The 20,023-nt window shown below is 42.3% G+C and overlaps 1 protein-coding gene across 11 annotated transcripts in view; it reads left to right on the top strand.

Moving 5' to 3' along the window:
• Window positions 1–20,023, top strand: part of RBM47 (RNA binding motif protein 47) — a 176,767-nt gene that overhangs the window by 91,004 nt on the left and 65,740 nt on the right. The window contains exon 1 of one of the 11 annotated variants that reach the window (XM_043871202.1): window positions 2,292–2,314. The exons of 9 other annotated variants lie outside the window; for them this stretch is intronic. The gene's annotated coding sequence lies outside the window, so the exon portion shown is untranslated. Of the gene's footprint in view, window positions 1–2,291; window positions 2,315–3,294; window positions 3,365–20,023 lie in introns of those variants that run through there. One more of the 11 variants, XM_043871201.1, reaches the window with a different exon arrangement.

The raw sequence follows: 20,023 nt of genomic DNA, 5'->3' as shown, positions 1-20,023 counted from the left end.
CAGTCCATCCTAAAGGAGATCAGTCCTGGGTGTTCATTGGAAGGACTGATGCTGAAGCTGAAACTCCAATACTTTGGCCATCTGATGCGAAGAGTTGACTCACTGGAAAAGACCCTGATGCTGGGAGGGATTGGGGGCAGGAGGAGAAGGGGACGACAGAGGATGAGATGGCTGGATGGTATCACCGACTCGATGGACATGAGTTTGAGTAAACTCCGGGAGTTGGTGATGGACAGGGAGGCCTGGTGTGCTGCGATTCATGGGGTTGCAGACAGTTGGACACGACTGAGCGACTGAACTGAACTGAACTGAGATCCTCGATAGTAGAGTCTGCCCATAGATTTCAAAGTGAGCAGGACAGATTGTCTTGGGGTGGAAGGTGAAAAGAAGGATTGGGGAACCCAAGAAAAAGGAGTAGAAAAACAGGACCAAACGTGTTCTTGTAGAGCCTGGAAAGCATGCACAGGTGACTGGATTTGAGCAACAGATCCTCCCTGGAGCCAGGGTCCTTGTGGCAGGAGAGTGGCTCAGATGAAGAGCAATGACTGGATTGGATCTCCTCTGATTCTCAGCTCTGCCCTTATCAGCTAAGAGCATGCCCTGGGGCAGGTTCTCTGAACCTGCCTCCTCCTCCTCTGTTAGATTAAATTAAATGAGATTGTAGATCAATCAGTTCAGTTCAGCCACTCAGTCGTGTCCAACCCTTGGTGACCCCATGGAATGCTGCAGGCCAGGCTTCCCTGTCCGTCACCAGGATTGTTTATCAGGTAACCGGTAATTGTCCTTCAGTCGCTGATTCGTGTCCAATTCTTTGAGACCCCGTGGCCTGCAGCATGCCAGGATTCCCTGTCTGGCATTTAATCATTGGTTCTTGTTTCATGGCATGATTTGATGGTTAATTTATTTGCCACCTTATCAATATAATCCACTTTTCTCATCCTCTTGGAATACAGAACAAAACACAGCTACTACATCAAAACCCTAAACTCTCAAGTCATTCCTGGAGTCATACCTGGAGTTTACTCCATTAGGCACTGCTTTGGGTTCTGATATTGTCTTCACACTTTTTTTCCTTCAGAATTCAATTATGTTCTTTAACCATAAGCACTGGACAGCATGCTAAGGATGCAGAGGGGGCTCCTTTTACGGTCTAGAAAGTGGTTGACATGTGCGTGGATATGTGGTACCACGTGGCTTGGGTACCCAAGAGAGGTACTCATGAAGAGAAAGACTCCTATGAAGTGAATAATTATTCCCCAGTTGTGTGGGTTTGTCATTTTGCAGATTTGTTCCTCTTTGGTTTGCTTAAAGGGAGGTGGGCTGTGGGAGTCAAGTGAGATAGACCCCCCCACCCTGCCCCCCAAATAGGATAAGAATTTGATGAGCCCAGAGGGAGGAAGATGAGAATATGCCAGAATTAGCAGGGAGACTCAGTCACACCATGTGGAGAATTTGAGGCTCTGAGAAGAGGCGTATCTGAGGGCGGGGAATTGGGTGGTCCTGGCCGCAAAGGAGGGAGAAACCCTGGCCTGTCAGGAAAGTCCAGCGTCAGCCTCGTGACCTAGAGCCAGCTGTTGAACCTTTCCGGTCTCTCTTCAGTAGCATCTGGATGATAGCACATCCGTTTCACTCCCTCACCAGCTTGTTTATCACATAAAATAAAAGAAGAGAGAGGGTGAGAGGAGTGATTGATGTCCACACACACATCATCTCTCTGTCGAGGAGTCGGGCAAAAAAGGAAGGGTAGAAAGGGGGATAGGAAAGAGAAAATGAGAAAAAAAAATAAGAGAGAGAGAGCAGGAACGGGAAAGGGAGGCGAGCACGCAGGTATCTGTGTTAGAGGGCAAGATGAATTCAAGAGGAGAGATGTTGTGAAAGCACAGGCCTAGCAGCCTGGGCTGGAGGCCGCGGAGGTCGGCTCACCACGCCTCTGGGAGGCAGATAACCGGCCTTCAGGATACCCACCCAAGGCGGATTAGTCACAGCCCTAACCTGAGGCATCTGTAATACTGAGGAAACTGAAAACAAGGTAGGACCAACCTATAGAGGTAAGGGGCGGGGGAGAGAAAATGGACGACTAGCTTGAAAATGCTTTGAAAATGTCTGTATGCCATTTTCTGCGCTCCCAGATGAAGAGGGCTGGCAGTTCTTTGGGTAAATCTTTCCTGGTTTTAGACATTTTTCTTTTACAGATGAGGAAAACAGGCTCAGAGAGGTGAAGTGATTTGTTCAAGGTCACACAGCCGGTGTGCCCAAAAGCCTTGATCGCAATTCCCTGTTCAGTTTTCTTTCTACCCCACTGGAGATCCTAAAGGTATGAAATGAAGAATTCTAGGTATTCCTGGGGACTCCGGTGGGGGTGGGGACTAGAGAATGGGTTTTCTTATTTGCCTAACCTGGCCGTGTGTGAGATTCCAAAGCCAAAGTCAATTCCTTCTCTCCACGGCCTTGGTCTCTTTTTATGGAGTCGGCGCGACGGTCACGGGATAATTCTGTTTTCTCATTTCTCAACTCCAAGAGCAGGTAGGTGCGCGCTGCCCACGGGAGCTCCCGACTTCATCGAGGTACATGTGTGCTGTGGATGATCCCCGGGTGCTCTCTCTTTATCGTGTTAACCCTGGTGGTACCAAGAGGCACCTGACTTGGGTATGCTAATAATTCAGTGCCAGGCAGTTTCTGTTATCCTCCAGTTGTAATTGTTAACTTGAATGGAATGCAAAACTTCTGGTTTGGAGCAGAGTTGGTTTTTAACTGTGAATTTCTTGAAGGGTATGGAAAATGGGAAGTACGTTTTATTTTGTGTGGAAGATGGTTTCTGTAAAGCTTTTTTGGCGTCCGCTTTGCTCTGAAAATTAGAAATACGTAGTACCTGTTTAGATGTGGCAGTCTCTACAGTCACTCGTGACCTCTACCCTTTACTAACTCTTGCCTTTGACACTTTTTCATTTTAACAAGCCAAGACTTGCTTGGGGATTAGAACAATGAGCTTATCATAATGAGGCTTAAAAAAAAACAAAAAACAAAAAACCCACACAAAACTCCAAGTTCGTATCTGCGAGCCCTTCCTGCTAGCCCACCCCCACCCCTTGGAAGTTTGGGATTTTCTTTTCCCCCTTAAGGGGAAGTGTGGAAATAGAGCCCGCCTGTTCATTTGCATTACTGCACATCACATCACACGATATCTTTTCGAGCATTATATTGTGTTCTCTCAATGGTGTTTGCTCTGAGGGTGGGACGCAAGGCTGTTTAGTGTCTCGTAAAACATTTACCAGAAGCACTGAGCCAGGGTTTTGAAGGGCATTCCGTTGCCAGAGTGTGGGAGGAGAGAGCCAGCAGGGCAAAGGGAGCACCAGGTGTTCGGCAGGTACTGGTTTCAGACTTTAGTTTTTATACATGTTTAAAATGTTGGGTTACATACGTGTTCCTTCTGCTGAACGGGCGGGCACGGGGAGGAAGGGGGCCAAAGAACTGCTTTGCAAACCGTGTTTTCCTGTGGCTTGCAGTCCCTGCATAATTGTGATCTTCAGTTTCGGCTGAATGTTGTTTTCGGTTTTAGTCCAGGGACGTGTGTGTCACACAGAAGGAGGTAAAATCTACCTGCGCTTGAGGTTTCCTTCCCCACGGCCTGAATCAGAACTCAGCGTTTGCTTTAGCAAAGAATTCGGAACCAGGTGCAGTGTTCCTAGGAGGCAACGTGTAACCTTGTGACTTGCGTCTCATTATACCCCGTGACTCACTCCCTGAAAAGCTTTTGCTAAATGGTGGCTTGGGTTTTGTGAAAATACTCTTAAACTTTCTCTCTTACCCACTCCTTGCCCCGATGAAAGGTCAGCTTGAAAGACTGTTCCTACCCTCAAATTTTTGTTTTTAGAACACAGTTGCTAGGAATAACTTTATACCCTGGTCATACATAGTTTTGGAGAAACAAATGACTCAATGCTTCTTGGGAATGCTAAGTATTTTACCTTTTTTTTCCCTTTTGTAGAAAACATGAGCGTCTATGATAAAACTAGAGCCATAATCAAATGTTTACATTTGATCAAGTGTAATAATGATATCCTGGACACAGATACTTGGAACTGTGTTACTAGTGGTTAAAACTCAAAGAGTCGGTAGGAAAATCTAGAAAAAGGGTAACTCCAGAAGGTGACTAATGGCCAGTTCCTGGGAAAAGAAGTTGCTGGATGGTATTTGCAATGTAACAAGCATGTGGAATCTTTAGTCTGTTCTTATTTTATGGCAGGAAACCTAATCATAAAGACGGTACTGAAGTTAACATTAAACCTCAAGCATGTTGTTGTTCAGTTGCTCAGTCACATCCAACTCTTTGCGACCCCATGGACTGTAGCACTGATTATGAAGGAACATTATTAGCGTACTCTTTCCACCGGTGACGCTAGCAGTCAGAAGCTGAGAGTCTTTCTTCTGACAGGTTCCCAGTCATTGCAAAATGGTTGAAATAAACGATGGTTTCAAAATTAGAGGAAACTTCCTTCATGGGAAAAAGTTCAGTGTGGCTTTGTGTATTTAGGCAAATAGGACTAAATCTACAATTTCGAAGGGCCGAAGACATCAGTTCACCCGAGGGAAAGCAGATTTGATTGTTTTTATATGCGTGTCAGAAAACTGAATTTTATGTTGAGTCATTTCACTACCCCGACCACTGTAAGTTTATGTAACTTGCCACAAGTATATTACCTTTTTCTTATCTCTCTTTTCAAATTTTGAAACAGAGGTAGGAATACTTGCTGTTTACTTCTCCGTCGCATAGACGCACCTTGATTGCTTAAGGGTATGTCAAACTTTTGACCTTCAATGTTGTTAATACTGCAGAAATCCAAAATAGATCCTGACCAGTGAAGAAACTCATGCATTAATTCCACTGTGTCTCAGGTAGATGGATAGAGTTTTATGTCTGAAATTTCATCAGAGGAACAGGAAGACTGGAAAGAAGTCTAAAAATAAATCATTTCCAGATATTTGCCATTCCCTGTTTCCCACTATTTCATTGGGAAAATCCTACGCAGTGAGTTCCTTTGTTTGCTTATTTAAAATCAGAAGTCCCAAAGCTCTGTATGAAACTGTAAGAAACTAAGATCAACAAAGTCTACATTTCCATCTCTCTTTAGGAGTTCTTGCAGTTATTGGGCAGTTTGTGAATGGATCCACTCAGATGTCAAATTAAACTCTGGATACACTGGCCCCTATCTCTGGCACTTAAAACTTTGCTGCTACTCCATGTGATATGTTAATAGTACCAGGCTGGCTTTATCAGGCGTCTGTGTGTTAGTTGCTCAGTCGTGTCTGACTCTGCAAACCCACAGGAGGTAGCCTGCCAGGCCCCTCTGTCCATGGGATTCTCCAGGCAAGAATACTGGAGTGGATTGCCATTCCCTTCACCAGAGGATCTTCCTGACCCAGGGATCGAACCCCGGTCTCCTGCATTGCAGGCAGATTCCTTACCATTTGAGCTACAGGGAAATCCTTATCAGGCAGATATTTGGGTAAAGTCTCTCCACAAAGATTTTGTCATCTGCTCCTTCTCTCCTTTAGACAGCAAGCTCTTGGTTTGTAATATGTCATGAAGGTGAAATCTCTAGGGACAGTAATTGGCCCCCAAATTAGGTGGCGGTTTGCAACATGCAGGAATGCCCAAGGAGTCAGGGTTGTCTTGGCTTGCTTGGACAGAGCTGTCACGAAAAAGGTGTGGGTGAGTAACACCCACCTTTCAAGATTTTTGGGTGACTGTGCCAGGACTTGGGATCAGAACTATCAGGCAGACTAGGGGAATTATCATAAAGACATGGGCTATTTGGGGCTGGTTTTGTTTTGGTAAAAACTGAATTTGTATAGGTTAGTCGAGCAATGATTAAAAATCCTTCACTTGGGACTTCCTTGGCAGTTCAGTGGTTAAGACTTCTGCTGACTGGGACACAGGTTCGATCCCTGATTGCAGAACTAAGATCCCATGTGCCCACAGTGGGGCCAAAAAAAGAAGGAGAAAGAAATCCTTGTCTAGTAACACAAGGTCTTAAGTAAGGCAACAAACAGTCCTTACAGCATTCAAAAAATTCAGGCCATTAAGTCCATCAGGGCCTCACTCTGTGCCTACTCGCTTTTGGTTTAGAATTCCTGTTTTCTTAATGCACAATGAATCAGAACTCTTCTTTGTTGGCTAATGATCAATCATCCATTCATTCAACAAATGCTTACTAAGATCTCATTCTAGGCTAGGTTGTTACCTCTCAGTTCTTAAATGTCATTTCTTCAAGGTGACCTTCCTAAACCCCCTAAATTAGGTCCTATCCCTTTAAGATAGTCATCACACTAGTTTTATACTTGCCTCCTCTGCCAAAGAGTAAGTCCCCCTTACGTCATGAATTGTGACTGTCTTATTCTTCACTCTGTGTTCAGTGCTTAGCACATATTGGGCATTCTAAAAACAGGTACCAAATGAATGAATGAATGAAAGCAGAGGATAAGGACCAGGATGGTTAGAGGCAGGCACAGAGCAATGAAAAACAGCCCCTGAAGCCATCCTTTCATTTCAGCCCAGCTCAACCATATAAACTTCTAAGGATAGCCTTGGTTCACCAAGGAAAATGTGCTCAGTAACATTTGTTTAAGATAACACTGAGGACCACAAATCATTTTGTATAAAGATTTTCTTCCAAGAAAGTAATAGTTTTCTAACTTAAGTAGATATATTCAACTATTTGGAAATTTTAATATATAAAATTCTTTATTCCTACAGTTATTTCCTACCAGTGAAAAAAATTGAGCACTTACACAAAATGCAAAAAGAGCCTAGAACAATGCGATAAGGGAGAAGCTTCTATGTAATGAGATTAAGTCAAACAAGTGCTTTGAAAAATATTATTTTAAATATTATTTATTGAAGTATAACATAAAGGCAGTCAAATGAACAACTCTTAAGTATACAGCTTGAGTTTTTACGTATCCCTGTGTAACCACCAATCTTAGTTCAAAGTATGGGGCTCTTTCAGTATCTCAGAAGGCTCCCTGGGCTTCTCCTCCCTGCCACCCACCCACCCTGCTCCAGGTAACCATTATTCCGACTTCTATCGCCACACGTTATCTGTTTTTTTTTTTAATAATTTTTGTTTATCTATTTATGGCTGTGCTGGGTCTTTGCTGCTGCGAGGGCCTTTTTCTAGTCCTGGCGAGTGTGGAGCTCCTCTCTAGATGGGGGTGTACAGGCTTCTCATTGCGGAGCACAGCCTCAAGAGTTGTGGCATGTGGGTTTAGTCGCTCCGCGACATGTGCGATCTTCTGGAGTGAGGGATCAAACCCATGTCTCCTTCATTGGCAGGCAGATTCTCTACCGCTGAGCCACCAGGAAAGTCCCTACATTCGCTGTTCTTGAGCTCCATAAAAGTGGAATCACATATCTGTGTTCTTCTGTGTCTGGCTCCTTTCACTCAGCATTGATTTGTGTAGCTGTAATGTATTCCTTCACTGATGCATAGTATTTCTTTGTAAGAATGCACCACAGTTTCATAAATTGGGCACGCGGAGATTAAAAACATGACTCTATGAGCTGAAAATTATTCCATGTGTGCCAGCCCTTTAAAGTTGCATGATCTCATAAAAGGTGGGTTGGAAATGTTATCAACTTGAAAAGGCGGAAAAAGAGAAGTCCTTCTGGGAGTGGATTTATTAAGTACTCTGCAGGAGCTGTGCATTTAACTGAAACCATTACCCTAGGAGGGGACAGCCATCGTTTGCAGATGAGGAAGCTGAGCCTGAGAAGAGTCTCCTAACTGCACAATCGGTCTTCACACCCAAGCCGTTGGTTACGGCAGCGAGCAGTGCTGCCCTGGCCATGACCATGCCCTGGATTTTGAGGCTGTGCTACCTCATTAACGAAGACTCAGCATTTATACAGTAGCACAGACCTGTCTCTGGTCAGAAAGCTGGCAATTGACCTGATTTTTCTTAATTCGATTTCTCTATCTTTCCCTTCAGAGTTTTTCTTGCTTTGAAAAGAGGTCTCCCCTTGTATATTTTTCATTCTGACTTTTGTATATGAATAATTTTTTGTGGCTTATGATTTTTTTCAGATGCATATCTGAATCTAAATTCTATTCAGCAAACTACTGAGGGTTTTGTTTTTTTTCCTTTCTTTTTTTTTTTAAATAAAGATCAGTTATTTTCTTTCTTTTTTTCTAAATTTTGGCCATGCCACACCCAGTCCACACTAGGGAGAGCACTGAATCCTAACCACTAGTTCAGTTCAGTTCCGTCGCTCAGTCATGTCTGACTCTTTGCGACCCCATGGACTGCAGCATACCAGGCTTCCCTGTATACCACCAACTTACAGAGTTTACTCAAACTCATGTCCATTGACCACTGGACCACCAGGGAATTACATAAGTTCAGGTTTCAGTATCTGTGCATAAAGAAATGTTCAATCACTATAAGAAAGGTAGATGAATTTCAAGTCAGAATTGGCAAGAAATTTCCTGGGAGGCAAAAGTCACATTTTTCATTGTGGGGTTTGAAGTGCTTTAAATTCTAACTCCCAGAAGGGTCTATATGTCAAAGTCTCTGACTCAATTGATCATGTTGGAAATGAACAAAATTTCTAAATTTCCTCTCCTTAGTGCCTTTCTTTATTTTCACCCTACAAGTATAAGCATTCACAGTCTCATTCTTCAAAAGTTACCAGAAACTTGCTCAGAATGCCCTTCGGTCAGAATAACAAAAGAGAGAATATACCTTTTAGATTTTTTTTTTGAGTTGGGAATGAAAGAGGTTATGTTTTTAATTTTGCATTAATATTGGAAGGCATATCAGTGTGATCAGGTCACCATTTCAGTGAGGCCACAGGTAAGCAGTCCTGTATGCCCAGGGAGAGACAGAAGAATACCCTGACTGTCACAGTCAAACATTTTGAGTCACTTCTAGAAAAAGCAAGAGATGCCCAGATTCTTTGCTTCAAAGGCATCATTATTTTCACAGTAGAAAGCGCCTTCCATATGGGATGCTTGAACATCAAAGATTTGATTTGATTCTTTTTAATTTTATGAACAATCACAGCACCAATATCTTGTGTTTTACACTTAAGAAAATACTTTCCCAAATAGTTTTATACTTACCTTTAAAGAAAAATTTCTGAGATGTAACATCTACATGTTTTGTATATGAGGAAGCTGAAATAGAGAATCTGTCACACACCTAGTTTGTGAAAGAGGAGACATTCAGATTTTCTGCCTGCATGTGCCGCCACCCAGGCAGTATTTGGTGAACTGCATAAGCCATTAAAATCTGCTCTTTCAAGACATTCTTTGGTCTGTGATGACTGCTCAAGCCATACCATTTGATCACACACATACCATGTGCCAGGCATTTTACTGGCTGCTATATGTATATCATCCCCAGTTCTTGAAATTTCAAGCTAGGACTCATTAACCCTTTTGCAAATGGAGAAACTGAGTCACTGAGCTGAAGAACCTTGAATAATAAAGCCACATTTTTAGTAAATGCTGAAATCTGCCCTCGCACTCAGATTAGCTTGACCCCCAAGTCCATTCAGTTTCCTCATGCCATCCTGACTCTCATCAGAAAAAAAAAGTCTTTCATCTTCTCAATTACAAGTGAGGCAAGTGCAGGAGCCCTAAAACTGTTGACACGTCTTAACTCATCTCAATATACCTTCCTGACAAGTGGGCATTTTCTTTAGAACTAAACAAAGACATGTACTGGGTTGGATTCCGTTTTTAAAAAGGTTGTTTTTGCGTTTTTTTTTTAACTCTTGGAGCTGTAAGAAAACCAGATTAGGTTGCCATGCTATCAGGTTTTGTGTGCTGTCCTCACTTCATCAGTGAGATTGGGAGACCCCGATGGGGAAGCTGGGAGATTCTTCTTTGGAGATTGGTCCATGTGATTCTCAAGATCTCGCTAATTCTCAAGATTATTGTGTTCTAAACAACAATTCCATGATGGAAAATTGGAAAGAAGTGTTCAAAGCTACAGCTTATTTCTCTCCATCAAAGTTATTGTTTACCTTCACCAAAGAACCGAGTCTTGCAATAGAAGCATGTGGTTTCCAGCACCTAAGACAACTATAATGTGGCTGCAGGTAGAATTGTCTCCAAGACAATGAGTCAGCCAGAAAGATACCTCAGACGCCAGTTGGGTACAAGAAAACACCGTCCTGAGGTTAACCTCCTGCTGATGTCCTTCGTGATAAAAGAAGAGCCAGCCAGCTTCCCTAGTGGCTCAGATGGTAAAGAATCCACCTGCAGTGCGGGAGTCTTGAGTTTGATCTCTGAGTTGGGAAGAGCCCCTGGAGGAGGTCATGGCAGCCCACTCCAGTGTTCTTGCCTGGAGAATCCCCATGGACAGAGGGCTAACAGGCTACAGTCTGTGGGGTCGCGGAGAGTTGGACACAGCTGAGCGACTGAGCGCGGCCAGTAGCTCTGCTTTCCCAGTGCACTGGCTTTCTCTGTGCAGCGTTTTTACTTTCTCAGCAAATTTACCAACCTCTAGCAGTTACTGTCGGAGAAGGCAATGGCACCCCACTCCAGTACTCTTGCCTGGAAAATCCCACAGACGGAGGAGCCTGGTGGGCTGCAGTCCATGGGGTCGCTAAAAGTCGGACACGACTGAGCGACTTCACTTTCACTTTTCACTTTCATGCATTGGAGGAGGAAATGGCAACCCACTCCAGTGTTCTTGCCTGGAGAATCCCAGGGATGGGGGAGCCTGGTGGGCTGGGGTCTATGGGGTCGCACAGAGTCGGACACAACTGAAGCGACTTAGCAGCAACAGCAGTTACTGTTAGGATTAATTGAGATAACATGAAGTCTATAAAAGTATCTGGCACATCACAGGGAATCTTAGTTTGCCTTCGTCCCAAAGAGGATTCCCTGGAAGGAAGTTGGCACACATGAATGGAACTGGACTCTTACTTAATAGTGAATTCAATAGGTTGAACATTGTCACGTGTGACATTTTTCCCCCTTAAGGATTGTGAAACCTCCCCATTTAAATTTGCCATTGTTGAAGTAAGCTTGATCTCTGTGTCAATCACAAATGCAAACTTTGAGTAGAAATGAAACAAAGGATTTTTATTCTGCTCTAGTTAAATGGCTTCTTATAAGAAAGCTGTAAGATATGCCCACTCTTTCATTTTTTAATAAAGAATATTAGAGAAGTTCTTAGGCACAGAGCCTGTTCTTGTTTGAATGGATATGTCAGGGAAAGTAAGATCATATAATGAAGGTGTTAAACACATGGGCATCTGCACGCATTGAAAATGATTGAATATAATCCCATTCATAAATATGACCCTGGGTGGGAAAAAATCTGGAGAAGGAGGAAATGGAAACCATATTCTTGTATTACGGTATTCTTGCCTGGAAAATCCCATGGACAGAGGAGCCTGGTGGGCTACAGTCCATGGGGTCGCAAAGAGCTGGACACGACTATCTGAGCATGGAGAAGTTAATATGGTAAGGGCTTTATTTGCTGCTCAGAAGAATAGATGTTTTCATTGGAATTTTAAAATGATATACTTTGTAGAAAATGTCAGGTTCTGGGGGAGTGCGGTGGAAAGAACACTGACCGAGAACCATGGACTTGGCTTATTCCTGGGCCTTCTTCCATTTAGTCTGTGACTTCGAGAAACTTCTCCACGCTCCTGCTATCTCATCTGTGGTGCCGGCACACGTTGTATGCTTCCCAGGAGCATTCTGCTGTCTGTGTGCAGTGAAAAGCTTTGTTTTGCTTTTAATTCTAGGAAATAGCACTGATTTGGATATATTATACTGTTATTCTGTAGAGAAATATCAGAGGATCCTGGTTTATGAAGTTCAGTCCAACTCTTCTTCATCTTCGCCATAATAAAAATTAAAGGACTCTTCTTATTCTGAAAAATAAAAAGACAACAAATGACCTCTTTCATTTTTGTAATTTGCCTTCAGAAGTTAACAGTCCTTTGCCTTTCCTGAGCTCTTCTTTGGTAAAGCACCTGCCATTTACAGATATTTCACACGTGGGCTATTTCTGGGTCACATAAAAGTGATGACCAAAATAAGAAATGTGAGTGGAATGTGAACAAATTAAGTTAATGATGAAGATTTTGGGTGGGGAAGGATTTTCAACGCAGAGAAGTAATTCAGTATAATTTTATTAATTCATTGTTCTATTCACAAGGCCTTATCATGGACTCTGAGAAGTCAAACAACAGAAAAAAGGAACGATAGAGCAGTACTGGTATATACCATAAGGAAGAAAATCAGTATCACAGATAACCTGCAAATTAAAACAGTGATGTACCATTTTCCTTCCATGAAAGAATCCAGCTTACTTAGGCCTGTCTGGTGGCCACACAAAGACACATATTTGGTATGACCTCATAGGAAAACAGTTTGGCAGTATGTATCGGGAACCTTAGAAATGTTTAATCTAGTTATGCTTAATCTTAATCTAGAAATGCTTAATCTAATTCCATGGATGGTACTCTGTTTGAAAAAAATAATATAGAGGAATAGAGAAGAATAACACTGAAGAATCCAAATTCCCGCTCATGATGGATTTACAGTTTTACACTTAATTATCCATATTTCCAACTCATATCCTCTTTCTTCCCTATGGCTTTTCATAAGAAATCATCCATCCCAGACTGTATGTCTGTGGGGCAGGGGTGGGGTGGTGGGTGGTTTCTGTGTTTTCCATGGTGAACACTGATTTTTTGTGGGTAATCAGAAGCAGCATTTGAAAATATTGTTTCTAAAAATCACTGAAATTCAAAGTCTGCTATCAGAGCCACAAGTCAAATATAGGAAACAGGGTCCAAGGTGAAGGGAGCAGAAAGCAGTGACCTTGGGAAGAAAGATTTTTGACCTTCCAGTTATACGCTGCTAGTAAGCCTTTCAAAGTCTTGACCCCTCTGAGTCTTTTCGGAATGTTAGGGACCGGTGTTACCTGTGCCCACAGCTCTCCTCCACTAGTTCCTCCCCTAAAGTCCAGCCTGCAATTCACTTTTCGTGAACGATCTGCCTCCGTGATCTGGAGGAAGCCTTCTCCTTCCAATTCCTGTCGCCCACTGTCGCCCACTCGCAGCCACCAAGCCCTCTGCAGACCCCACCTGTCTGTAGCCTCCGCCCTCCCTGCCCAGTGCAGACCCGTCGTACTTCCGTTACATTTGTTCTTTCCTCTGATTTAGGCTCTGATTTCAAGGCTTTGTAGTTCTCATTTCAAAGACAGGAAGTGAAAAAAAGAAAACAGGGACGATATGAAGCATGGACTTTAGTCACCAGTTCTGTGATGAAACACTGCCCTCGGTCTGCTTAACCAAATTCAACTGTTTTCAAGTCCGTGTCTTTGAACAGTGACTGGTTTTCACACACACTCATTAACCTCGCTCCCCGCCTTTTCTTCCCCGCCTCCCCATCAGAGAGATGGGAAAAACATGGGCTTAGCCAGGTCATTCATTTCATTTCTCAACAACACTTGGAGCATCCAAATCCACTTCCTCATTCATACTTGACTTCTCCTCAATTCAGACCAGGCTCATTCATCGAATGAAGTGCTGTTCTTTTCTGAACAAAATAACAAGGGCCAATCTAAAAAATATCCTGTGGAAAATAACCTCAACATGATTACAATACACCAGGCAATTTGTCCAACTCGACAGACCCACCCAAACGATCAACGTCAAGTTTAGATTATGCTCAAATTAAGACAGGAGTGTTTCCTTGCTTTTATTTTACTCATCATCATAAATGAAACCATCGTCTGATCTCTTATGCACATTTGGCCTCCAAATTAAGCCTTCAGTCACCTAGACCTCTTGTTTTATATGGCTGCTATTTTTTTAATTTATTTATATTATTTTTGACTGTGCTGGGTCTTCGTTGCTGTGAGGGCTTTTCTCCAGTTGCGGCGAGTGTGGTCTACTCCCTAGTTGCAATTTGCGGGCTTCTCATTGCCGTGGCTTCTTTTGTTTCGGAGAACAGGCTCCAGGGCACTGGGGCTTCAGTAGTTGCAGCTCATGGGCTCTAGAGCACGGGCTTAGTTGCTCCGCAGTATGTGAGATCTTCCCAGATCAGGGATCGAACCTGTGTTTTCTGTTTGTGAGTCTTTCTGTTTTGTAAATAAGTTCATTTGTATCATTTTTGTAGATTCTGTACGTAAGTGATATCACTGGGGAGCTGTGTGACCCCATCAGCAGTGGATGGTGTGTACTGTACCCCTGAGCCAGGGAGCGCATGGCCACAGGGCTGGGGGGCTTTGGCCCTCGGGCCCCAGAGGGGACTCTGGGCCTGGTCTCACCACTGAAGAGGTGAATTAGAAGTCCTTCCCCAAGAGTGCTCCTGGTTTTCTTTTTTAAGTCTAAAGGTAGAGATTAGAGATAAAGGAATACTGCCATCTTTTGTCAATTTCCCTTTTTTTGTAATACTCAAAGTTCAGTTCAGTTCAGTCGCTCAGTCGTGTCCGACTCCTTGCAACCCCATGAACTGTAGCACGCCAGGCCTCCCTGTCCATCACCAACTCCCGGAGTTTACCCAAACTCATGTCCATCGAGTCGGTGATGTCATCCAACCATCTCATCTTCTGTCGTCCCCTTCTCCTCCTGCCCCCAATCCCTCCCAGCATCAGGGTCTTTTCCAATGAGTGAGCTCTTCAAATCAGGTGGCCAATGTATTGGAGTTTCAGCTTCAGCATCAGTCCTTTCAATGAACATCCAGGACTGATCTCCTTTAGGATGGACTGGTAGGATCTCCTTGCAGTCCAAGGGACTCTAAAGAGGCTTCTCCAACACCACAGTTCAAAAGCATCAATTCTTTGGTGCTCAGCTTTCTTTATAGTCCAACTCTCACATCCATACATGACCACTGGAAAAACCATAGCCTTGCTAGATGGACCTTTGTTGACAAAGTAATGTCTCTGCTTTTTAATATGCTGTCTAGGTTGGTCATAACTTTCCTTCCAAGGAATAAGTGTCTTTTAATTTCATGGCTGCAGTCACCATCTGCAGTGATTTTGGAGCCCAAAAATATAAAGTCAGCCACTGTTTCCACTGTTTCCCCATCTATTTGCCATGAAGTGATGGGACCAGATGCTATGATCTTAGTTTTCTGAATGTTGAGCTTTAAGCCAACTTTTTCACTCTCCTCTTTCACTTTCATCAAGAGGCTTTTTAGTTCTTCCCTTTCTGCCATAAGGGTGGTATCATCTGCATATCTGAGGTTATTGATATTTCTCCCTGCAGTCTTGATTCCAGCTTGTGCTTCTTCCAGCCCAGCGTTTCTCATGATGTACTCTGCATATAAGTTAAATAAGCAGGGTGACAATAAATGGCTTGACGTACTCCTTTTCCTATTTGGAACCAGTCTGTTGTTCCATGTCCAGTTCTAACTGTTGCTTCCTGACCTGCATATAGGTTTCTCAAGAGGCAGGTCAGGTGGTCTGGTATTCCTATGTCTTTCAGAATTTTCCACAGTGTATTGTGATCCACACAGTTAAAGGCTTTGGCATAGTCAATAAAGCAGAAATAGATGTTTTTCTGGAACTCTCTTGCTAATACTCAAATAAACTCAAATAATTCAAAAAATTATGTGCACTAGTTGTCTTGATAATTTCTTTTAACAGTTAATTTCTTCATTAAGGCTTTGAACAAGGCCCTCAGAGAATGCTTGTTTTAAGTCTCTTTTTTTTAAACCAACATTTTATTATTTTATTTTTATTATTTCAAACATAGGGCACATTTGGATCTTACAGGGAACACCTGCAGACCCAAAACTTAGATTCTGCCATTAGGGTTTACTGTACTTGTTTTGTCATTATCTACCCCTCAATCCATTCCTCCATCCATGTATTCTTTGTAGTTTTTTGATGGTCTTCAAAAATAAAGTGCTAAACATCAGCATACTTAACCTGAGTCACTTCATTAACTAACATTCAATACTTGCTTTCAGTTTTTTAAGATAAAACTTGCATATAAAGAAATACAGCAATCTTAGGTGTATATTTGCTGCGCTTTAACAAAAGCGTACCCTGGTATAACCCAAACCCCTATCGTGATAAAGACGTACCATCACCCCAGAGGGTTCTCTTCGTGCCCCCTCCAAGTTGCTGGCCCTCCCCCTCCCACCCAGAGTCAACCCCTGATGTGATTTTTTCCCTACCATATATTAGTTTTGCCTATTTTAGAATTTCGTATAAGTAGAATTTACTTGGCATGTATTCTTCTGTGTAAGACTCTTTTCAACCAGCATGTTTTATGCTAAGATCTATGCTCATGAGCTAGTGAGCCGTGTTGTTGCATGTATGTGATGTAACTGAGCAGTATTCCATGTATGACTGCATCACAGTTTATCAATTCTCTTATTGATAAATAACAGACATTTTAGGCTATTTTAAATGACACTGCTATAAGCATGCTTGTACAAGACTTTGTGGACATACGTTGTTATTTCTCTTGGATAAATACCTCGGAGTAACGAATAATACTAAATAGTAGTAATAATAAAATTTGTAACAGGATATTAACATATAGCACAATTTATTATTAACCTTCATTATTATGATGTTAAGGACTTCACCTAAGTAGAAAAACTCACAGTGTTCAATTGTGAAGAGCAATTCCATGAACACAGTGTTTTGCCAGTAAATTGGAGCTTTGAAGGGATGTGGTGGTAAGGACACTAGCGAGCTTTTGAGCTAAAGGGAAATAAGTATCACAGTGTCACTTGAGTTGTGAGTTGATTTTACATGAACTTTGGGTTAGGAGAAAGGAAATCTGACCTTTAGTCCTAGGCTTACCACTAACTAGTAGTCGCTTTTTCATTTTGAGAAATAATCTAGTCACCAAGAGGAAATGAAGGGTTGAGTGAGATGTTCTGTAAGGCGTGGTTCAAGTCATTCAACATTTCTCAGATATGTGCTAAGCTTTGAGGGCACAGTTAGGAATAAGACATATCTTTTGGACTTCCAGTTGTTCACAATGTAGGAGCACTAGATGGTGTTCTGTAGCTGGAAAGTGTCTGTGGTATCACTGATTAATTGTGTACCTCCTCTTGGGCAAAGCACAATATAGTCAATGGATGAATGAATGAATGAATAGAAGCAAAACCCCCAACCTTAAGAACATTGTAATGTTGCTAAAATTGCTATGGTTATCTCTGTGTCTACAACCAGCTGTAATATAAAGCAGAATATGCTGTCTGCTATAATAAAGACTCAGTGTTCTTGGGGAACAGTGGAGGAATGACTAATAAGATGTGATTCTGAAGATGTGAACTGCTTCCTCGTAGAGTCTTTTTTAAAAAATATTTATTTATTCATTTGGTTACATTGGGCCCGCAGGCTCCAAAGTGCTCGGGCTCAGTAGTTGTGGCACGCAGGCTTAGTTGTCCCTTGACAGGTGGAATCTTAGTTCCCCAACCAAGGATGGAACCTGCATCCCCTGAATTGCAAGGTGGATTCTTAACCATTGGACCATCAGGGAAGTCCCCCTCATAGAGTCTTTAGGAAGAAGAGAGTCACGTTTCTGATTTAGGAAAACTTCTCCATCTATTTCCATGTACCAGAAAATGTAAATAAATGATGCATTTTGGAATCTAAAAGCCCTCTTGGTAGTGTATAAGACCCATATGCTGTGGATCTTGGCCTTCCCTGGTGGCTCAGATGGTAAAGAATCTGCCTGCAATGCGGGCAAGCTGGGTTCGATCCCTGGGTTGGGAAGATCCCCTGGAGGAGGGCATGGCAACCCACTCCAGTATTCTTGCCTGGAAAATCCCATGGACAGAAGAGCCTGGCGGGTCGCAAAGAGTCGGACACGACTGAGCAATTCAGCACAGCACACTATGGATCTTCAGTTTCACCCTTTCTAATTTATTTTTGAATGATTGTGTGGGGTTTTGTTTTTCTGTTTGAGGTAGGCTTTCTCCCTGAATTTTGCATTTCAGTCCTCCCCTCCCCATTTATGTATTCATTCAAAACAAGTATTTACTGAGTACCTACTATTAACATGAGATATGAGGTAATCATGCCATAGGGAGGTAACTGAACGGCACCTATCTGAAGCTGTCTGTTAAGATCTGCTCCACTTTGTAAAGGGACCAAATTGCAGTCACATTTGTATGTTGTGTTAGAAGTGAAAACCTCTGTGTGTGTGTGTGTGCCTTATGTTTTCTAACAATCAGAAGCTATTATGTCAACAGTTTTAATAGAATACTATGCTATAGTTTGCTTTCCAAGGATCCCTAAGGGGAATTTCCAGATTTACCAGTAATTTAAGCATTTTTCAGGAAAAGGAATTTAAAGAAGCATCAATTTTAGGTAACTATGATTTTAGGGATATGTATTGCTAGGTTTGCTACTGATATATGGCCCAAATCAATTGTGCATTCACCAAACTAAGCAAAACCAGCTTGCTCAACAAAGTTGATTCACATTGCAAATGGACATTAGAGTTTGGAAGGTAGGCTGGTAACAGATCTTGACGTTTGTCTCTTTCTAGAATTAGAGAATTTTTTTCTTTTAAAATATTTTTTTTATGGCTGCACTGGGTCTTCATTGCAGTGCACAGGCTTTCTCTAGTTGTGGCAAAAAAGGAGCTCCTCTCTCGTTTCGGTGAGCCGGCTTCTCATTGCAGTGGCCCTTCTTATTGCTGAGCACGGGCTCTAGAGCGTATGGGCTTCAGTAGCAGCTGCACAAGGACTTAGTTGCCCTCGGCATGTGCGATCTTATTTCCCAGACGAGGGATCAAATCTGTGTCCCCTGCACTGGCATGTGGATTATTAACCACTGGATTACCAGAGATGGCCCTATCTATCTATCATCTGTCTATTGACTTGGATGTGCCAGGTCTTAGTTGTGACACCCAAGACCTTTAGTTAAAGCATGTGGAATCTTAGTTCCCTGACCAGGGATTCAGCCTGGACTCCATGCATTGGCAGGTGTATCCTTAACCACTGCATCACCAGGGAAGTCCCAAGAATTAGAGAAATTTTTTTAAAATAATAAGCATTAACAGTTTATAAAATGAAGAAAACTTATTTTGAATATATATATATATATTTCTCTGAGTTTTCACCAGTTTTTAAATAGTCATATTTGCACATGTGGTAGAATATTAGAAGAATACCAATTTTGGATTAAAGACATGAAGACAAGGGGCTATCTTTATAATGGAGAGAGGGCCAGCTTGGACTGGGGTCTCTGTGCTAATTATTTGCTGTGTAATAAATTCCTTTACCACGATATTTCTCCATTTCTTGTGCTGAAATTGGGAATGTACTGTGTACTTTCCAAGGTGGTTGCAAATGTTAGAGATGACGTCTGTAACGTGCTGGGTACAAACTGATACGCAGTAAAGACGCTAGAACTGATAGCTTTAATTATCTGCTTGTGCAGAAGCATTGTTACTGGTCATTTTGGTTTTAGCCCAAATTGCCCAGCATAATGGCAACTGTTGGATAAAGAGTTTGTTTGGATGTCGGTAGAGATGAGTGGTTTTGACTTTGGCCACATATGAAAATCACCAAGAAGAGCTTTTAAAAGTGACAGAGGGCTAGGAACCTCCACAAATTCTAGTTTTTGGTTTTTTTTTTTAAAGATCTCCAGCCAAGGGTGTTCATCCAAGGTTGACGTATAATAGTCTAGACCGAGGGATAGTTTAGAAGCCATGGTTTCTGCTGATAGCCCTGCTTTGCACTCTAGATAAACAGATATATTGAGTGAGCCCCTATTTAGCCCACGCAGGTGCTGATCTGCTTCAACCCTTGTTGAAAATTCTCTTACGGATTCTCCACAGCTTGCTGTAAAAGTTACTTCCCACAAGGTTTTGTTCTTTATTCTTATCTGTCCTCTCTGACTTTTTTTCTAAGAGGGAAGCAGGAGAAGGAAGATAAAATAAAAGGAAATAGAAAATGAGGAGGATTGTTTCTGTTCCTTTTTTTTTTTTTTGATAGATAAAAAGTAGATTTGTTAAAAAAAAAAAGTAGATTTGTTGAGAGAGAGACACACTCCACCGTGTGGGCCGTCT

The sequence above is a fragment of the Cervus elaphus genome, chromosome 17 (genome assembly GCF_910594005.1).
Source record: "Cervus elaphus chromosome 17, mCerEla1.1, whole genome shotgun sequence".
In the NCBI taxonomy this organism is placed as follows: Eukaryota; Metazoa; Chordata; class Mammalia; order Artiodactyla; family Cervidae; genus Cervus; species Cervus elaphus.
This window is presented reverse-complemented; position numbering and strand designations above follow the sequence as displayed.